Below are 19508 nucleotides of genomic sequence, written 5' to 3' on the forward strand. Positions count from 1 at the left end.
GGATGGTCTTTCTAGTATCATTTCCCTAGGGAAGAGGCAGGCTCTCAGACAGGAGACCTCATCTGAAACTAGCTAGCCCTAGGCAGACAGTAGAGTAGTGTGATGGTTGATTTTATGTACCAACTTGACTGGGTCATGGGGTGCACACACATTTGGTCAAACATTATTCTGGATATGTCTGTGAGGATATTTCTGGATAAGTTAAGAATTTTTTTTTTTTTTTTTGAGAGAGAGAGAGAGAGGTGGGGCAGAGGGAGAGGAAGAGAGAATCTTAAGTAGGCTCCATGCCCAGCACAGAGTCTGATGTGGGGCTTGACCTCACAAAAACCCTGAGATCATGACCTGAGCTGAAATCAAGAATCTAATGCTTAACCCATTGAACCACTCAGACACCCAGGTTGTTTTTTTTTTTGAGTATAGTTGACACACAATGTTACATTATTTTTAGGTGTACAACATAGTGATTCAACAACTCTATAGATTATGCTATGCTCATTCCAGGTGTAGCTACCATCTGTCACCATACAATGCTATTACATTACCATTGACTATATTCCCTATGCTGTGCCTTTTATTCTCATGACTTATTCATTCCATGACTGGGAGCCCACTCCCCTTCACCCATTTTGCCCAGCCCCTCTACTCCCCTCCTCTCTGGCAACCATTAGTTTGTTCCATTTATAGGTCTGATTCTGTTTTTTGTTTGTTTATGCATTTTTTAAATTCCACATGTAAATGAAATCATATGGTATTTATTTGTGTTTCTCTGTTTGACTTATTTCACTTAGCACAATACCCTGTAGGTCCATCCATATTGTCACTAATGACACAATCTCATACTTTTTTATGGCTGAGTAATATTCCATTGTAGATCTCTGCCACATCTTCTTTTTCCATTCATCTACAGTTAGACACTTGGGCTAGAGACCTAGATTTTATATAAGGAAGAAACTTTTTAAAAAAAAAATTAAGAGTATCTAAAGAAATAAAGTAGGTTTAGAGATGTGGATAAAAGGGCTCTGAAGTCAACCTTAGTCTACTTTTTAAAAACTCTTAAGTGTGTGTGTGTGTGTGTGTGTGTTTATGGGGCATTAGGGGGAGAACCACATGTGAGACCCTCATGTGCATAGTGGGGTTTTTTTGTGGTGAAGTACACATACATGAAATATATCATTTTAACCATTTTAAAGCATACAATTCAGTGTCATTAAGTACATTTACAATGTTGTGCAGCCATCACCACTCTGTAGTTCCAGACCTTTTTCATTGCCCCAGATGGAAACCCTATATCTATTAAGCAATAGGAGGAAAAAGAATGAATCAACAAAACACTCAGCATCTTCAGCCTCACCTCTTTTGCCCGTGCAGAGAAAAATATCTTTCCTGTTCCACATCATCCCAAATGATGCTTAAAGCTCTTTTGCGCCTCTGGGGCCAGAATTTCACTGATAATCTCAGATGATGTTTAGATGTATTCTGTTTCAGAGGGTTCTTCTTTGAATCTAGAATCCCAAATGAAGGTGTCTTAAAAAATCAAATTCCTTTCCCATAAACCTACAGCCAGTTCTGGAGCTGGTAAATCTCTGGTTTCTTGATTAGGATCAGAGTTTGTCTGCCATCACACCCGTTTCCCCTGATAGGCTTACTGTTTGGCAGGAGGTGGGCCTACACCAAGCACACTGGCTGCCTTCTCCTGTACTAACTCCTTACTTTGAACCAGTGTCCATTATGCTGAAGGATGCAGCACTGCTGTGAGGCCACCCAGAGAGCTGACAACATTTTGGTGTTCACAAAAAGCTGCTGGAGTTGATTACTTTGTTTTTTTCTTTTAATTATTATTTTTATAGTAATTTTATTTTTATTTATTTGTATCTTTTTTCTTTTTTTAAATTTAAATTCTAGTTAATTAACATACAGTGCAATATTGGTTTTAAGAGTAGAATTCAGTGTTTATATACAACACCCAGTGCTCATCACAATGAGTGCCCTACTTAATACCCATCACCCATCTGGCCCCTTCCTCAACCACCTCCCTTCCTCAACCCTCAGTTTGTTCTCTATCATTTGGAATTGGTCACTTTGAAATTAATTTTCCATAGCTGGGATTGGAAAAGCTCCAGAAGAGAAATCCTTTAAAACTATTTGGAAGGACAGTGGTAAACTTTTTGAATTTTTCCCTATGAAATAATAGAAATAAATTATTTACCCAGTGTGTTAATTTCAGTGTAATTAGGATTTACTTAAAACAAACAGACAAAAAGGTAACATTAATATAAAAAGAAATGGCTCACACTAATATATTAAATGGAAAAAATGAATATACAATGACTTGGTATGGGTTCTGTACTCATTTCCAACATTATGTGTTGAGAGGTTTCCACCATACCATGAGGCAGTTCTCCCTGAATTGATACCAGTTGAGTGTCCTACAAATCAACTCAGTTCTGACCCTATCTCCCCGGAGATAGCAGCAGATTCCACAGGCTTAGGGCTCAGTCCCAAAAGACTCCCCCTATTTTAGATGCCAATAGTAAGCCCAGATTGTTATCTCTGCTCCTGACAAATGGGCTATAAATCTGAGGTTCCCAGGGCCCCCTCCTTGGGTTCAATTAGTTTGCTAGATTGGCTCACAGAACTCAGAAAACCAATGTACTCAGTAGATTGCTATATTCCATGTCCTCTCTGAGCACACCACTCTCCCCAAATCTCAACGTGTTCACCAACCTGGAAGATCTCCGAACCCTGCCCTTTTGAGTTTTTATGGAGGCTTCATTAGTTACGCATGACTGGTTAAATCACTGGCCAACAGTGATTGAAGTCGATCTTCAGTCCCTCCCCTTCCCTCCCCAGAGAAGAGAACTGAAAGTTCCAACCCTCTAGTCACATGGTTGTATCCTCTGGTGACCAGCTCCCATCCTAAGGTGCTTTCCCCATTCCATTAACATAAAAAAGGATACTTTTATGCTGTCCATACTTAGGAAATTCCAGGGATTTAGCTGTTCTGTGCCATGCATGGGATAGAAGACAAAAAATGTATTTTTTAATATAAATCACAATGGACATTTTTCATATGCCTGTGCACTTTTTAAGTAAAGTTTGATTTCTTTCTATAATTTTAATAATACTTTAGTTTCCATCATTTTCAGGAAGTAAAGTAAATTTCCAGAAACTAAAATTTTCTTTTTTAAAAATACATAAACTTGGGGCGCCTGGGTGGCTCAGATGGTCAAGCGTCATGATCTCCAGGTCCCGGGATCAAGCCCCTCAGCAGGGAGTCTGCTTCTCCCTCTTCCTCTGCCTCTCTCCACTGCTCCTGCTCTCTCTCTCTCTGTATCTCTCTGTCTCAAATAATACATAAAAGATTCTTCAAAAAAGATAAAGTACATAAACTTGCTTCTTAACCACTTGGTTGGATTGCTTTTTCCCTGCCTGCCAATACACAGACTGTTAATGGATATTAGACATTCTCGGTGACTCAGTCACACTCGATGAAAAGCTGCTCTTCAGTGAAGCCCTTAAGAGCTAATGGAATGTAGAGAGCTGTCCACCGTTACATGAAATGGCTCACTGCTATTCTGCTTTTAGAGTTCTGGGTGCTTGTGCACGCCCCTCCCCTCTTCTTTGTCTCCCTTCTTTTTAGGTACTGAACACTTTCATGCTTTCTACCTTCAGGAGATCTGTCTTCATCAAACTCCCCATTTCCAACTTCCTTTTGCTGTTGCTGTTAGAAACGTGTGTAAAGTCAAGATGCTGAATGTCTATAGTCTGTAAGTGAGGACCAAAAGCTTTTGCCTTTGGAATAAAGAGTGCCTGCAAATAACAAGTTTTAAATCAAAGCTGGCTTTTTAAATAAAATCTGTTAAAATACTTTATATACAGACATGAGAACAAAGTGAAATGTTTTTAAATACAGTTCTTCTGTTTTTAAAAATTTGATCCACACATATTTTTTGAGTTCTGTGTAATACATTGTGCTAGGTGTTATAGAGCATGCATATCCAGAACTGTCTGAGGAGGTTCCTAAATAATGCTGTACTTACCAACCTTAGGGGTAATGGATGTGAAAGCAAGTATGAGCATGCTTAGAAATGGAAAAAACATCAAGGAATACCGTCAACATGGTGGTTTAATTGTTCATATTATTTAAATTTTGTGTCCCTGAGCAAGATAATATAGCCAAACCTATAATAAGTATATAGCCACTGCTCTGAGTAGGTCTTTGGGGGAAAATAAGTCAATGCAAGCAAGCCCTTGCTTTAGGCAGCCCATCCTTGGGAGATTGCAACAGTGGGGGTCCTGCTGTAAGGGCAGGAGGCAGGGAGGGATGGGTGGAGAGAGGGAGAAAGTGGGTGGCTGAGAACCATAACTTACTTGCTCAGATGATACTACAAGACCATATTGACTCTTCTGACTTCTTTTTGAATAAACCAATTAAGAAGAGGACTCACAGTTCCCAAGTTAAAGGGGTATTAGTAAAATCATACCCATTGTTAACTACATCCATACCAAGGGAAAACATTGGTCCCATTAGTCAGCCCACCTCAGGACCAGGGATGTTGAAAATGGGTTGGGAGAGAAGTTTGTGCCACTTTCTGCTTTGTTTTCCTTGTGTACTATGCCCAGGAAAAGCTTCTTGTCAGTTTTAGTGCATACAGTTGAAAATGCTCAATATGATCACCTCACATAGATGAGTGAGTGTAGAATAAACTGTTACCTCCATACTAATTATTCTAGCTAGCAAATAGAAGCCATCTACGAATAAAAGTATGCACATCTTATTTGATTATGTTGAGTCATATATTGTTTACTCTTTGCTTCTTGTTTGCATATAGATTATACTTATTCAATGTATTAGTCTGCTCAGGCTGCTATAACAGAATACCATAGACTGGTAGCTCAAACAACAGAAATTTATTTTCTCACAGTTCTGGAGGCTGGAAATTCAGCATCAAGGTGCCCCTGGGATGGTTTCTCCTAAGGCCTTTCTCTTTGGCTTACAGATGATTGTCTTTTCACTGTGTCCTCACATGGCCTTTTTTCTGTGTATGTATAGCCCTGGTGTCTCTTCTTCTTGTTATAAAGACACCAGTCCTATTGGAATTGGGCCATACTCCAACAGCCTCAATTTACCTTAATTACCTCCTTAAAGACCCTATCTCCAAATATAGTCACATTGGGGGTAAGGGCTTTAATATATGAATTTTGGAGAGGGGAGCATAATTCATTTCATATACTCAGTAAGATTATAAACTGCACTAAAGCAGAGATCTTTCCCTGGCAATCACACCAGGAAAGCTGATAGGATCTATGATAAAAAGTAGTGTTGTTGAACACAGACAACTTACTGGAGGTGGGGGATATTGGGGTGGGAAGATAGTATTGTTTCCTCAAGAGAAGTAATTCTTGCCCCCTATGTTGAAATTCTTTGAGAAATGAGTATCTAGATAAAGACTATGCATAAAGAATAGAGGTGTAAGGGGCCTTGGAGACCATGTAGTTCAATCCTCTTGTTTTACCAGTGAGCATGTTGAGTGCCAGAAGGTCATGAGCTTTGCATGTTAGCAGCATAGTTAACGGCAGAGCTGGGAGGAGACTGCAACATTTTATTTTTCCATAACATGCTGTCTCCAAATATATCTATACATAAGGAGGACCAGTGTATATAATCTATTCAGAGTTTCAAAAAGTTGGATAATTTTTAATCCTAAAGGTGGTAAAACATAGAGTTGCAGGGAATTGGTCTTATTTTGGTATGGAACTGATAAATACAGGAAATAAAAGTTTTGAAGAGATGAGCATTCATCTCGCTAGATATTCACATGATTCAGCAAACATTTATTAAATATCCAGTAGGTAGTGCTGAAGCTTGGGTTTTTAAATATAAACATTTTTATGAATGGCCTAGGAAGGACCATGATTTCACTAAATCAGCATTTTCAAAGAGGGATGTTGGTAAGGGTTATGAGGAAAAGGGTTGCAGGCATAAATATGTTTAGAAATAAAGTAAAAAGTGATTTCTTTAGTGTAGAACTTCTCTGGGCTATTGCTGCAATAATTAAATATGGTGGGTCAGTATGTTCCTAAACTTTCTTGACCAGAGAAGTTCTCTTTCATGGAATACCTTGTAGGAAATACTGTGAAGTCTGCAAGGCAAAATACCAAGTCAGTGAGGATGGGAAGGATCTGAGTGTCCAGGAACACTTACTATTTGCAGAATATACTTTAGCAAGCTACATAGTCTTATCTTCTTTTTCCCGTAAATAATCTCACTTATAGTTTTTTTTTTAAAGATTTTATTTATTTATTTGAGAGAGAATGAGATAGAGAGAGAGAGAGCATGAGAGGGGGGAGGGTCAGAGGGAGAAGCAGACTCCCTGCTGAGCAGGGAGCCTGATGTGGGACTCCATCCCGGGACTCCAGGATCATGACCTGAGCCGAAGGCAGTCACTTAACCAACTGAGCCACCCAGGCGCCCTCACTTATAGTTTTCATACATATTACTTCCTGAGAAGGATGCCTGTTTTCTAATTCTTTTGCATTATTTACAATTCCTTGTTATAGTGCTCTATGCATAATAGGTGCTTAGTAGATACTTGTTAATTGTCAATGTGATTATAGTAAATGAGTTGCAATGGTGATGACTGAGAGGTAATGTGATTAGGGAAGAAAAATAAAACTATATGCTGTAGGCATAAAAATTACAAACAAGAACTGTCACATTTGTAATTTTTCTTTATCTTAACATAATTCTGACTCCACTCACATTTTCGTTATTAATGTGGCTTCCTTTCCCTTTGAGTGTTATACAAGAATCCCAAGACTTACAAGTATATGGAGATTGGCCGAGGGCCTTGAGTCTCAGTTCATCATGACAACCCCTGATGCATTCATATACAAGCCTGGATTATCCAGATGGGCCCAGTGTAATCACAAGGGCTCTTACAAGAGGGAGGCAGGAGGATCACAGTTAGAAAACAAGATGTGACAAAGGAAGCAGAAGTCAGAGAGAGAATCAAAGATGCTAGGCTGCTGGCTTTTAAGATGGAGGAAGGCTTTGAAGATGGAGGACAGAGCCACGAGCCAAAGAAAGAAGATGGTCTTTACAAGTTGAAAAAGGCAAGGAAATGGATTTTCTCTTAGAACCTCCAAAAAGAATGTAGACTTTCTCTGCTGACACTGATTTTAGCCAAGTGAAATCCATCTGGAACTTCTGACCTCCAGAGCTATAAGATAGTGAATTTGTGTTTTAGCTGCCCAGTTTGTGGTAATTTGTTATAACAGCAATAGAAAACTAATACAGATTTGCAGTATCTTGAAGCTTTGGGGGTTCTGCTACTTTCTTTCTAAAGGGGGCCTGGGGTGGGACTGTGGATGTGGGTTGGGGTTGTACCATGGTGCCATTTTCCTATGCCACATTGCTGGGATATTGTTTGGAGCAGGGGCTATTCTATTGATCTTTAATGATGCTTTTCTATTTTCCTCAACTTTATCTCCTTCCTTTATTCCCATTCCAGGAGAAAATCTATTCATTGAGCTCAAAGTTAGGAAAAGAGAGGCCTTCTTGAATGGAAGAAGGAAAATTCTATGCAAACAAATCACACATTTATAGCTCAATAAATCACCTCACCAAATGTACTTATAGAATAACATTCTAAGTATTGGGTCTTGATATAAGAAAAAGCCTTAGATACCCCCAGCCATTAAATCAATCTCTTTTCCTTGGCTCACTTGCCTTTCTTTTGCTCTCAGTGAACCCAAAACTCTTCCTTCTCTACTACCCTTTATATATGTGTGCATATGTGTGTGTATGTATACATGTGTGTATACATAGATATCAAATTCATATATATATATCAGTAGATATAAAGTTTATATATAACATTTCTATGCATAATCTTAGTTTATAAGAGAAATAATGAGTTAAGATTTTCTAATTTAGAAGTACCTAGAAAAGACTAGCTAGAAATTTTCTTGGTTGCTTTGTGAGAAGAGAGATGGAGCAAATGTTTAATAAAAAAGGTGCCTAAGGTTTATTCTATGAGTTTTTTGGAAAATGTAGGTTTATGTACTTTAAATGATGTGACAGACAACAGAAATTCTATGCTTAATTTGCACACTAAAATGAGACTCTTGGCTCCTTTCAAAGCCATTAACAGTATCCCCCTATTTTCCCTCTGACAATAGTTAATACATATATTTTTTTCCTTTGGGCCGTAACATAAAATGAACAGTTAAAAATAGTAACTTGAATCAAACGTTAAACTGGAATGAACCATACTAATTTTCCAAATCTTGAACTAAACCCAAATATTGCTTTTGTATTAAATCATAAATGCATCATTTTCCCCCCCACAATTGAACTGGTTTGAGCCAGAACTGAGCCTGCATATTTTTTTCCCCCAAATCACTGAATTGGAAGAAAGCTGAAATGTCAGAATGTCTCCTGAACAAAATTTGAGCCAAACTATTTCATTTGGTTTGAATCCCTGATGAAAAGGGAATTGTATCTTAATATGTTTGTTTTCATCTCTGTCTTTCCTTTATTTTTAGGTGCAACAAGCATGAAGATCTCTTGTTATTTTCTAGAAGCTTTGGCAACCATAATTAGTCATACCAAAAATGTTGTTCAGAGTTCCAAGTAATATTATCAAAAGGACTCACTCTTATATGGGCACACATAGAAGCTGACAAGTGGACAACTGGAGGCCTACCTGTGACTGCCTGTAGGTAGAAGGATTCATAATACAAATTGGCCCTTCACCACATTTTTTTTTTTTAAGAAAAATCCATTTGTCTTGACTATCTGCTGGTGTTCCATTGCATTGAGGCCCTTTTTCATAGATATTGAAGATGATTTGTCTGAAATTAAAGTATTTGTCTGAAATTAAAATAGGTAGTCTGACTCAAGGAGGCACAGTTTGAGAGAGGTGTCTCCATAGAGCACCACCATGAGCAGGGCCAACATTTCTGTGGAGGCTTAGGTCTGTGTCCAGACAGATATCAGGGACGTGGCATTTTTCCAGGTTGGAACCTAAGAATTCAGAAAATTCTATGGATTTTTGAATTAGAGATACGAATGGGGGAACAAATGAGGGTTGCCTTATTGGATAAGGACTAGGAAACTCGTCAATATTAGTTTTCTTCTGAATCAATTCTTCTGAGTCAGGCTATAGATGGAACCCATCTTTCTACATTATAAATTATACTTTATTGTAAAATCTATGACAGAAGGTAAAGACCCTTAAACACCATATAATCTGTTCCTCTGACAGTAAAGGCCAGTTCTTTAATGTTGTCTTTGGTATTTTGTACCAACCTGTGAAAATACGAAACCCAATCCACTGGCATGTAGAGTAATTCTCAAGAGGGATTATTTTCTGAATCCACAGACTTCTTAATCAACCAAATTGCTACTATTAGCTTAAGTTTCTTGGTTCTACCCATTACTGTTTGACCATTTTGCTAGGTTATCACCTTCCTTTCTTACTTTTGGACATTTGTAGTCAAATACATCTTTCATCAATCTTGTTATTTGCTTTACCAAGACCTCACTCTTAAATGACATTTATTACTCTTTAATTAGCCTTGATAGCTTTTTAAAAATTTATAATAGCTGAATACATTTTGCATTTTGTAAATACCTTTCTAAAAGTATGCTTTGTATTTCTGATGATCAATAGTTGCTCTTGTAATTACCTAAGAGAAAGTTTTGGAAATTTAGTTTAGATACACTTCTATAGCAAACAATAATTATGGAAACAGTAACAATCTAGCAAATTATCTATGTGCATATGTGCTCTCTGAGGAACATATAGGCTACAATAGTTTAACGGATATTTAAAGACTAAAGTAGAAGATTTATTACTGATCATTTGAAGATGATATCTTTCTCTTGCACATTGATTTTCAACTTGCAAATCACTTGTATATATAATCATTTTGCCCTAACCAGAATCCCAGAAGGGAGGCAGGGAAGAAACCATTATTTGTAGATTTGGACAAGAGCTCAAAGCGGAAGGGTACAGCTGGTTCTTAATTCTTTCAACAATTAGTCTCTGCTAGTTATTACCCCTTGATGTTTCCTGAAGTTTTCGCAAGCATTTCTTTACTTCATTTTTGTTTAGTTTTACAAAAGCTATAGTTCTTCTTTGCTTTCATTTGAATGATCCTCTGTTTGGAAAAAAGACAGTTTCTTCAATAAATGGTGCTGGGAAAATTGGACAGCCACATGCAGAAGAATGAAATTGGACCATTCTCTTATACCATACACAAAGATAAACTCAGAATGGATGAAAGACCTAAATGTGAGACAGGAATCCATCAAAATCCTAGAGGAGAACATAGGCAGTAACTCTTTGACATCAGCCACAGCAACTTCTTTCAAGACACATTTCTAAAGGCAAAGGAAACAAAAACAAAAATAAACTTTTGGGACTTCATCAAGATAAAAAGCTTCTGCACAGCAAACGGAACAGTCAACAAAACTAAGAGGTAACCCATGGAATGGGAGAAGATATTTGCAAATGACATAGATAAAGGGCTGGCATCTGAATGATCTTCTAGCTTCAAACAGATTGAAAAATTCTGACAAACAGTATTCAGACCAAATTGAGATTATCTCCTCTTTGGAGTAAAATATATCTCCTCTAGGACCACATAAACCAACCTAATTCCCACTGAAATTCTGACCAAAGAATTTTATTTGTCTTCTGATGGAATGCCATTTTATTTCTTGTATCTACTAAAAGTTGTATGTAAAAAAGTTTAAAAAAAATCCCATTTTTGTTCATTAGCCTACAGCAAGTTAACAACTTTAGGAAGAAATAAGGCAGGGAGGCATATTAAAGACAGCACTGACCTGAATAGGGGGAGACCAATGTTCTAGTCCTATACCTATCACCGATTCCTTATGCCCATCTGAGCCTTTGCTTATTAATCTATAATATGAGATAGTTGGACTGTATGGTCTCTGCAGTTCCTCTGCTAACTCTAAGATTTCAAAGTCCTGAACTTAAAATTGTTGATTTCTGATTATGCCAGATCTCCCAGCCTATTTTCTAGGATAATGAGATCTATATTCCAATTATATGATGGGAGCAGTATTAAAGTTGTCTGAGGCAGGGACTGCTATGTGTGTGCCAGAACTCATCTCCTATAGCTTTTGGTACATAGTAAATGACTGAGTTCTGGCATCTGGAATGTGGGTAGATTATGGGTACTTTTAAGTTTGATTGCAAAGCCTTCCAGCACAACCATCTCTTTCTCTATTCCTCATCTCTGGCCAGAAGCTCGGGACTTTCTGGTCACAGGTGATAGTGGAGATACAAGATAGAAGGAGTCTGAGCACTTGAATCTCTGCATGGAAGGTTGCCTGTTCAACACATGATTATACTACATGTGAGAGAAATAAACTTCTTTGAGTCCACTGAGATTATCTTTCACTGCAGCTAATACTAAAGTAGGATGCTGATAAACACAAAAAATTAAAATGTGCATCATTGGTTTGAGGGTCAGGTGGTGGAAGGCAAAGAAGAGATATGGTTGCCTAGAAGACTGAAGAGCTCTGTTGTACCATGGCAAATGTTTGATAAAAATATCACCTGTGATGAGTTGGAAGACATATATTTGCCTAGGACCCTATAGCTCTATCACAAATGAGGGGGGTCTATGATTATATTGACTCTTATTGACTATTTTGAGAAAAACATTATAATAAGAAATAGACCAAGTTTTGGCTAGTTCTCAAACAGCGAATCAAGGGAATGGAGAAATTTTAGGTATTAGGGCCTTACAGGCTGGAAACAGCAACTACTTCTCAGAAGATTTAAGATTAAAAGGGCTTTAATGAAAAAGACCAGCAAGACTTCTCAGATAAAAACAGTAACTTATTTAGTGGTGTTACCTTCCCACCAAACTCTATTTTTTCAGACAGATGTAATCATCTTAAATTGTGTGTGTGTGTGTGAGAGAGAGAGAGAGAGAGAGAGAGAGAGAGAGAGAACAACGAGAGGGGGAGGACAGAGAGGGAAAGAGAAAGAAGGACATGGGGTGAAGAAGGTAAGAAATAAGACAGGTTGGAGAATTATGTCTGAGAAAGAATTTTGGATGTGATTATTTGGCATTTAAAGCTGACTGGAAGTGGCTTTAATTCTACAAGATTTTTAAGGGAATCTACTGCCAAAGAAAGCATGTTCTAAGTTTGGGACTGGTTAGAGACTTTAAAACAACCTTGGGCAGGAAGTGGGCTGCAAAAGATGCACAGTCTACAGATATCCCTTTTAGTCATGGCCTTGGAGATGAATGGACAAAGAAGAATTTCCCAAGGTAGTGTCTGTAGCCATGGAAACTAATGAACAAAGAAGTACCTTCTAGAGAGCAGAATCAGTCTGCAAGTAAGAAACTTCCCAAATCCCAGGGTTGAGGGCCTTCAGTATGGCTGCCCAGCAGGATTTTTTTTCCCATTCACCAAGAACTGCTATGTGCCTTACATTCTTATTTTGAATGGGGGATTTTATTATCAATATCATGGCCCTAGTTCACCATTGTATATTGAATGTTTGTACAAGAGCGGACAGACAACTTGATATTTAGTTCTTAAGTCACTATTTTTTTAATGTCCTAGCTGCTGGGCCACAAGGAGCCACCTGATAGAGCTGACAGAAAGACTGTGCTTCAGAGGGAGAACCTGCCTTTTGAACTGGTTGCAGTGACTGAATGTGGCTTTGGAGGGACCTTTTGCCGGGGTTGAGGTGGGAGAGATTGGGAGTCTGGTAAATGTGTTCTATAGATAAGAGGCACCGTAAAGTTGATATTTGGCAATAAGAATGCCATGGCAGAATTGCTGTATGTTAACAATGTCATTTCTTCTATCTCTTGACAAACAGTGAGACTACTGTTCTCAGTCTTACTTTGTGTGGTCGTATGATTGAGGTTTGGCCAGTGCAATGGAAACTGAGGTTACGTCTGCCTATTTCAGGCCTGGTTCACCAGAACTCTAGCACAATCATCTATGCTCTCTCTTTCCTTGTCAGTTGGCTAAACATAAAACACTCTGAAGTTCTAGGGCAGAGGTTGGCAAACTACAGCCTGAGGGTCAAATCCAATCCACCATCTATTTTTGTAAATCAAGTTTTACTGGAACACAGTCATGCTTGTTTGTTTAGTTATTGTCTATGGCTGTTTTTACACTGCAACAGATTTGAGTCATTGCAATAAAGATTGTTTAGACCCACAAAGGCTAAAATAATTACTAGCTCTTCTTTACAGAAAAAGTTTGATGACTCTTATCTTCGGGAATGGTGGATGAAAAGTTTCTGGGTTACTATATTACTTCATGGGAGACCACTCATAGCATACACTATTAGGTTTTACTAGAATGAATTCTTTTGTGTTAGGAATTGAGATTTTTGGGATTACCTGTGCAGCATCCAGAATTACATTAGCTAATATGCTGTGACTGAGATTTAAATGTGGAAGGACTTGTTCTGCCTTATGACCAAGCTCTCAGTATAAGATTTATGTCTATAAACAGTAAAAATGGACCAAACTTTTCAAAAGGATGCTTTGAAAGGAAGTTCGGCTCAGGGGCACCTGGGTGGCTCAGTCATTAAGCGTCTGCCTTCAGCTCAGGTCATGATCCCAGGGTCCTGGGATCGAGCCCCACATTGGGCTCTCTGCTAGGTGGGAAGCCTGCTTCTCCCTCTCCCGCTCCCCCTGCTTGTGTTCCCTCTCTCGCTGTGTCTCTCTCTGTCAAATAAATAAAATCTTAAAAAAAAAAAAAAGGAAGTTCAGCTCAAATAAGGAAGAAAGATTAGTGCATTCTTCTGATAAAATTCTGCTTACACCTATATTTTAAAGGATGAACTTTTTAAGGGTGCAGAATGGCTTACATTAAGTTCATTTGTTGTCACAAGAAATTAATGCATGAAAGGCATACTCCAGTTGTGTTTTAAATGTTTGTTCCTACAGAGTGCTTATTTCCAGACTCTCAGGCTAAGGGTGTTTTGCCATTAAATGGCCCCAACAGAGCATCTGTGTATCTGATAGCTTTTAATTGAGCTACCCTCGCTTTCTTCTGAAAGAAGACACTTACAGAATATGTTAAAAAATATAACCATGGAGGCACCTGGCTGGCTCAGTTGATTGAGCATCAGACTCTTGGTTTCAGCTTAGGCCATGATCTCGGGGTTGTGAGATCGAGCCCTGCACCTGGCATGGAGTCTCCTTGAGATTCTCTCCTCCTCTGCCCCTCCCCCTGCTCACACTCGTGCTCTCTCTTTCTCTAAAATAAATAGATAAATCTTAAAAATATATATAACCATCATCGCTAACAAATCAACTCTACATTAATTGTTAGCTTTAGAAAAAATCCCAATAAAGTCAAATACCTAAAATATATCTTTAAAAAGTTTTATATCAGCCCCCCCACTCACCATGGCACTTGCTGGCTCCAGTGGTCCCAAGGTCCCAATCAGCCTTTGCAAACCTAAGCTCCAGGCAGGCACTCATGAACCCAGTTTCCCAGATGCAAAAATTCTCAAAAAAATACCAGCGAGCCAAATTCAACAACACATTAAAAAAATCATAAACCATGGTCAAGTGGGTTTCATCCCTGGTATGCATGGATGCTTCAACATACACAAATCAATAAATGTGATATACCACATTAATAGAATAAAAGATAAGGAACATATAATCATCTCAATAGATGCAGAAAAATTCAACATCCTTTCATAATTAAAATTCAACATTCTTTCATAATTAAAACTCTCAACAAATTAGGTATAGAAGGAACATACCTCAGTGTAAAGGCCATATAAGACAAACCCACAGTTAACGTCATCCTCAATGATGAAAGGTTGAAAAGTTTTCCACTAAGATCAGCAACAAGACAGGGTGCTTACTCTTACCACTCCTATTCAACATGGTATTGGAAGTATAGCCAGAACAATTAGGCAATAAAAAAACAAAACAAAACAAAACAAAAACACAAAAGTTATCTGGATCAGAAAGAAATAAATAAAATTGTCTCCGAGGATGATATGATCTTACATATAGAAAATCCTAAAGACTCTACCAAAAAACTGTTAGAACTAATCAATGAATTCAGTCAAGTTGCAGGATACAACAAAATCAATATATAATAATCAATTGTGTTTCTATACACTAACAATGAACTATCTGAAAAAGAAATAAAGAAAACAATCACATTTGCATTAGAATCAAAAGTAATAAAATACAAATAAATTTAACCAAGGAGCTGAACAGCCTGTACACTGAAAATTATAAGACATTGATGAAAAGCCTTGACAAAGAAACAAAGAAATACAATGATATCTTGTGTTCATGGATTGGAAGAATTACTATTGTTAAAATGTCTACACTACCCAAAGTGATCTGCAGACACAATGCCATCCCTATCAAAATTCCAATTTTGGAATCCCTATCCAATTCGGCATTTTTCACAGAGATAGAAAAAAAATTCCTAAAATTTGTATGGCGCAACAAAAGACCCCTAATAGTCAATGCAATCCTGAGAAAGAAGAATGAAGCTGGAGGCACCACACTTCCTCACTTCAAACTTAATTATAAAATCATAGTAGTCAAAACAGTATTGTACTGGCATAAAAACAGACATAGACCAAAGGAACAGAATAGAGAGCCCAGAAATAAATCCACACATGGTCAACTAATATTTGACAAGGGAGCCAAGAACACTCAATGAAGAAAGGATAGTCTCTTCAAAAACTGGTGCTGGGAAAAGTAGATATTCACATTTAAAGAACAAAATTAGACCATTATCTTATACTACTCACAAAAATCAACTTGAAATGGATTGAAGATTTAAATGTAAGAACTGCAAATGTACTTTACTAGAAGAAAACATTAGGGAAAAAGCTTTTTGACATTGGTCAAGGCAATGGTTTTTGGATATGACACCAAAAACATAAGCAACAAAAGCAAATGAGACTACATCAAACTAAAGAGCTTCTGTATAGCAAAAGAAACAATCAGCAAAATGAAAAAGCAACCTACAGAATGGGAGAAAATATTTGTAAATCTTATATCTGATAAGGGGTAATATTCAAAATATATAAAGATCTCCTACAATGCAATAGCAAAAAAAAAAAAAAAAAAAAAAAGATTAAAAAATGGGCAGAGTCAGGCACCTGGGTGGCTCAGTTAAGGGTCCAACTCTTGATTTCGGCTCAGGTCATGATCTCAGGGTTGTGGAATCGAGCCCACCATTGGGCTCTGTGCTGGATGTGGAGCCTGTTTAAGATTCTCTCTCTCCATCTCCCCTTGCCCCTCCCCCCAAAAAAGTGGGCAGATGACTAGAATAGACATTTTTCCAAATGATACCTACAAATGACCAATGGGTACATGAAAAGGTGTTCAACCTTGCTAATCATCAGGGAAATGGGAATCAAAACCATAATGAAATATTACCTCAAACCTGTTAGAATGGCTTTTATAAAAAAGACAAGAGACAAGTGTTGGTGAGGCTGTGAAGAAAAGGGAACAACTGTGAACTGTTGGTGGAAATGTAAATTGGTGCAGCCACCATGGAAAACAGTATGGAAATTCCTCAAGAAATTAAAAATAGAGTTACCATGATCCAGCAATCCTACTTCTGGGGATATGGCTGAAGGAAATGAAATCACTATCTCAAAGAGATATCTGCACCCCAGTGTTCATTGCAACATTATTTAAAATAGCCAAAATATAGGAAGAACCTAAGTGTTTTTTGACAGATGAAAAGATAAAGAATATATTGTGTGTACACACACACACACACACACAATGGAGTATTACTTAACAATGTGAAAGAAGGAAATCCTGCCATTTGCAACAACATGGATAGACAGGGACATTATACTAAGTGAAATAAGTTAGACAAAGTCAAATACTGTATGTTCTCACTTATATGTAGAATTTAAAAAAGCCAAACTCAGAAACAGAGAGTAGAAAATGGTGGTTTCCAGGGGCTGAAGGGTGGGGAAAATGGGGAGATGTTGGTCAAAGCATAGAAACTTCTAATTATAAGATGAATAACTTCAGGGATCAAATATACAGCCTAGTGACTATAATTAACAATACTATATTTTATACTTGAAAGTTTTTAAGAGAGTAGATCCTAAATACTATCACCACACACAAAAAATGGTATTTATGTGAGGGGATGGGGAAGTTTAACCTTACTGTGGTAATCATTTTGCAATATACATGTGTATCAAATCATTACATTGTACACCTTAACTTATATTGTATGTCAATAGTGTCTGTAGGTTGAAAGAGAAAGGGTTACAACTAAAAAAAAAGGAAAGTTATGCACTCCAACTCCTCTAAAAAATGCTGAGATTATTAGATTATATAACCAACAGAGGTTTGCTAGGGTTTGTGAAGTCCAGGGCTGGAAGTCAAGAAGTGAAGTTTCAGGCTATCCCTAATTAGCAACCTGAATTTCAACAGTCATTAACTTTTCTGAGCCCAGTTTCCTCATTGATACATAGACCTCAAGGTCCTCTCAGCTCTGTATTGAATGGAATCACTTGGATCTAGTGTCTTTGTTTCTTAGTGTTCCCAGCCTAATCAAAAGTAAAATTCACTGAGAACCTTGATAGAACTATACTTTTTTCAGTTGTTCCTTTAAACATGCTGTTTCTGCCATACCTGGAGATGAAAGGCAGCTGACTTCTACCTGTTTTCTCAAGTCCCTCAAGTAGCTAAATAGAAACTTGAGAATCTAGTCAGTTTTACTTGCCTTTTCTTCACCTTGTTTTCTAGGCCAATTAGGAAAGTTTTTAGAACTCTTTTCTTTCTGGCTGACAAATAACTATTTTTTAAGTCATGTTTGGGCTTATCAGAATTACTATATGTTAGGGGCGCCTGGGTGGCTCAGTTGGTTAAGCAGCTGCCTTCAGCTCAGGTCTGATCTCATGGGTCCTGGGATGGAGCCTGTGTCAGGCTCCCCACTCAGTGGGGAGTCTGCTTCTCCCTCTGCCTCCCCTCCCCCACCATGTGCAAGGGCTCGAGTGCTCTCCTCTCTCTCTCAAATAAATGAATAAGATCTTAAAAAAAAAAAAAAAGAACTACTATATGTCATTTACTGTTTTTGCCAGTCCTTACTTGAAAACAATAGGTTGGTGTTATGTAAATGACCCAAAGATGGCCTCTGTGTGTTGGCCCCTAGGTATTTCCCCACTGCTGGCTGAGACGCAGTAGCTCAAAATCCTACCGGTGCCAAACCCAAAGTTTTACACTTACCAGTTATTTTAAAAATAGGTCAAAGAAGCACATTTTTGGCTATTTAGAGACTGGTTGCTTTGCATATGCTGTGAAACCTCACTCAACAGCTGTTATCTATTTATAAGACAGGTCATTGCAGTTCTAAGGCCCCATGCTGCTATGGCCCTTTGGAGCTGTACGACCCTGCCATGCTGAGTAGTATCACCTAGACACTAAGTCCCCCCCTCTTCTGACTAGCCTTTCCTTTGCCTGAACTCTAGCCTCTGTACAGTTACTTGCAGTGAGGGATGAACCCTGTCATGCAACCCTGTCCAAACACTGCCCAATAAAGCTTGTTATGTTTCCTGCCTCTTGTGATCATATCCTTTTCCTTGCTCAGCCCCCAATACCCTGGCAATTGGGTTTATCAATTGTTGCTCTGTGGGGAAATGGCAGCCCTTTGGATTGACTGACACCCCACTAGACTTTTAGGTTCCTACATCAGTCTCAGCCTCCCCTGACAAACTTGTTTAAAGACAACACTGCAGGGATGCTTAGGTGGCTCAGTTGGTTAGGCGTGGGACTCTTGATTTCGGCTCAGTTCATGATCTCAGGTTGTGAGATTGAGCTCTTTGTCGGGCTCCACACCAGGAGTGGAGCCTACTTAGGATCTCTCTCTTCCTCTCTCTTTGCTCTCCAATCCCCCCATCTCAAAAAAGAAAGAAGAAAAGTAGGGCGCCTGGGTGGCTCAGTTGGTTAAGCGACTGCCTTCGGCTCAGGTCATGATCCTGGAGTCCCAGGATCGAGTCCCGCATCGGGCTCCCTGTTCGGCAGGGAGTCTGCTTCTCCCTCTGACCCTCCCCCCTCATGCTCTCTCTCTCTATCTCATTCTCTCTCTCAAATAAATAAATAAAATCTTAAAAAAAAAAAAAGAAAGAAAGAAAGAAGAAAAGTAAAAAAGTTAAAGATAACACTGCAGTTGCTCTTTCCATAATCATTCTAGGTTTTTTTCCCCTTGGTGTTATTAATCATAGTTATAAATTTGTGAATTTTCTCTCTGCCCCATTAGAATGTCAGCTCTGTGAAGAGGGGATTTAGCTGTTTTGTCTCTCCAGTGCCTAACATGGCTTTGATCTAGAATGTATCAGTTAAATATTTGTTGAATGAATGAAAATATAAGTGACTACCTCTATTAAAACTTGTATGGATTTCCCCCCCACATTTCATGGTAGTCACTTAGGTTCAGCTAACACTTTTATGGGTGTCAATTTATAATCCAG

This window comes from Mirounga leonina, unplaced genomic scaffold (genome assembly GCF_011800145.1).
Source record: "Mirounga leonina isolate KUSES-001 unplaced genomic scaffold, KU_Mleo_1.0 Mir_53, whole genome shotgun sequence".
Lineage (NCBI taxonomy): Eukaryota > Metazoa > Chordata > Mammalia > Carnivora > Phocidae > Mirounga > Mirounga leonina.